This window comes from Lolium rigidum, chromosome 3 (genome assembly GCF_022539505.1).
Source record: "Lolium rigidum isolate FL_2022 chromosome 3, APGP_CSIRO_Lrig_0.1, whole genome shotgun sequence".
NCBI classification, from domain to species: domain Eukaryota; kingdom Viridiplantae; phylum Streptophyta; class Magnoliopsida; order Poales; family Poaceae; genus Lolium; species Lolium rigidum.
The window spans coordinates 230,655,149-230,658,257 of NC_061510.1; the positions used below are offsets into that span (position 1 = coordinate 230,655,149).

At 47.6% G+C, this 3,109-nt stretch overlaps 1 pseudogene; it reads left to right on the forward strand.

Annotated features, from left to right (window-relative positions):
- Window positions 1-345: 345 nt before the first annotated feature.
- LOC124696151 lies at window positions 346-2,199 on the forward strand (annotated as a pseudogene).
- Window positions 2,200-3,109: the final 910 nt, after the last annotated feature.

Sequence of the window (3,109 nt, forward strand, 5' to 3'; positions counted from 1 at the left end):
TTTTATATTTCACGAATTAAATGAATACTAAAAGCTGGAGCAGCTCTAATTTTTCAGAACCGTGGGTTAGGAGCAAAGGAGAACAGAAGAAGCTCCTCCGATTATTTGATCCATAGCTCATCCATCCTCCCTCAGGTCTCTCTCTATCTTTCTCTCTCTCTTATGCAGTTAATTTGTTCTACAATTCTCCCCGCTTCTCTCTCTTTCTCATTCTCTGGCTCCCTCCCTGAAAACAGCAGCTCACACACTTAACTGGAAATTAAGCGCCGAGTTTTCAGGTGACATTCTCTTCCGCGCTTAATTGGAAATTGAGCCTACTAGTACTACGTTTCCGTGTGACATAGCATGCCAAATTTCAGTTTTTGCATTGTTATCCAGGAAGAAGGTTCAAGGTACACAAGTGATGGAACAGTTGACTCCAAAAAACAGCCTGCTCTCAAGCAGCTTCTTCATCCTAGGTATACTTCCGACAGACAACCAGTCAAAAACACTTTGCTTCGTGCAGTTCTCCATGTTAATTTGGCCAACTGAAGTAACTGCATGTTGAGCCTGAACCAGGCGCCGAATTCAGCGAATGCCTGTGCTTCTTCGCGGTCGCTAGGAACCTGGTCACCTACCTCACCACCGAGCTCCACGAGAGCAATGCCGGCGCGGCAAGGAGCGCGTCGGCTTGGATCGGTACCTGCTTCTTCACGCCGCTCATTGGAGCCTTCTTGGCCGACAGCCCGACACATACTGGGGAAGATACTCGACCATCCTAATTTTCCTCTCCGTGTACGCCATCGTAAGTGTGGCAAACGAAAATGTTGTTCCTTTTCTAATAATGTGCAGTATGGAGATTTGTTTGCCAAGTAATGTGCAGAACTCTGTTCTGAATATTCTCGTGTGATAGGGGATGCTCATTACGACAGTATCAGCAACGCTTCCACTGTTCCTGCCTTCTTCCGACAACAGCGGCATTCATCGTGTCGCCGTCTACCTGGGGCTCTATCTTGCCGCCCTTGGCACTGGAGGCATCAAGCCCTGCAGCTCGACCCTGGGCGCCGATCAGTTTGACAGCGCGGACCCAGCGGAGCGGGTGGCCAAGGGCTCCTTCTTCAACTGGTACTACTTCTCGATCAACATCTGCTCGCTGTTCTCGGCCATCGTGATCGTCTTGGTGCAGGACAACAACGGCTGGAGCGTTGGGTTTGCGATTCCGACGGTGATTATGGGCTTTGGCCTCGCCGTGTGTTCGTCACCGGCGGGAAGGTTTACAGGTACAAGCGAACGAGTGGCAGCCCCTTCATCGGGGTCTTTCTTGTGGCTGCCGCAAGGAATTACCGCCTCCAGCTTCCCGATGATAATTCGGCCCTGCATGAAAATGAAGGAGCAGATGGGCACACGAGTAAATTCAGGTTCTTTGACAAGGCTGCGATCGTACTGCCATCGTCGGAGAAGAAGGGCCCGTGGCGGCTGTGCACTGTGTCACAGGTGGAGGAGCTGAAGATGCTGCTGCGGATGGCCCCCGTGTGGGCGTCGCTGCTCATCTTCTTCGCGGTGACGGCGCAGATGTCGTCGACGTTGGTCGAGCAGGGCGTAGTCTTGGACAACCGCGTCGGCGCCTTCACCGTGCCGCCCGCTGCCATGTCCACCTTCGACGTCGCCACCGTCCTCATCTGTGTCCCCGTCTACGATGCCGTGCTGGTGCCGCTCGCACGGCGCGTCACGGGTGAGGATCGGGGCCTCACCCAACTGCAGCGCATCGGCGTCGGCCTCGCGCTGTCGGCGGCCGCCATGGCGTACGCGGCGTCGGTCGAGGCGAGGCGGCTGATAGCGGCGGCCCCAGCGATGAGCATCATGTGGCAGGCGCCGTGCTACTCGGTGCTGGGCGTGGCGGAGGTGTTCGCCAGTATCGGCATGCTGGAGTTCTTCTACGACCAGTCCCCGGATTCCATGAAGAGCCTAGGCTCGGCGCTCGCGCACCTCGCCATCGCCGGAGGGAATTACCTCAACTCCGCCCTGGTCTGCGCAGTCGCGTCGGCCACCACCGGCGGCGGTAAACCCGGGTGGATCCCGATCCCGGACAAGCTCGACGAAGGGCACCTTGACTACTTCTTCTGGTTCATGGCTGCTCTCAGCGTGCTCAACTTGTTGCATTTCATCTACTGCTCCACCAGATACAATCATACTACAAACCTTAAAGATTATCGCTCTTAGCTACTTATGCCGTTCATGTTTTACATTTCGGAACGGATGAACCTCAGTCGATTCTTTTATCTTGTACTCCCTCCGTTCCAATATAAATGTGAAATTGCTAGTTTTCAATAGACTAAGAACGAAGCTCTGAAAATGAATTGTACCCTATCGTGGATAGTAATGGGTGATTTGGCGAGTTGTTAGCATAGAACCACCACATTTCTAGCTAAATGTTATTTTTTTGTATCACTTTATGTTTTCGAAGCAAAAATCTACCATATTTCTTTTTGTAGATTCTGCAAAAACCACTAAACACGAATTGATTCTAAATTGACACCGCTTCTGACACGTGGAATCCAGTCTCCAGGCTGACGTGGCGGCGCTAGACGGTGCATGGTCCGTTATTTTGCAGATAGGTCCTCAAGTTTTGAATGTAAATTATGCCTCACGCCTCGTAGTTTTCAAAAAATCTCCTTTTCAAATCTTCATAACTTTTAAATACTAATTCAAATAGAAAAACTATTAATATGAAAAGTGCACATAAATATTTGAATATTTCAAATATGAACTTTTTAAAACCTTCCTAACTTTTAAATACTAATTCAAATGGAAAAAAAATTAATATGAAAAGTGCTCAGAAATGTTTGAATACTTCAAATATAAACTTTTTAAAACCATCATCACTTTTAAATACTAATTCAAATGGGAAAACTTTAAATATGAAAAGTGCTCATAAATTTTTGCATATTTCAAATATATAAACTTGGTTCACTATTTCAGATAATTAAAATATGCACATAATTCAAATTACATGTATTAATAATGTAAACTTTGAAAATTCATAACTTTAATTCTATAGCTCCAAATATTATAAATAAAATGTCTAAGTTTATTAGAAAAATCGAAGTAATCCATTTCTAACATCCATAAT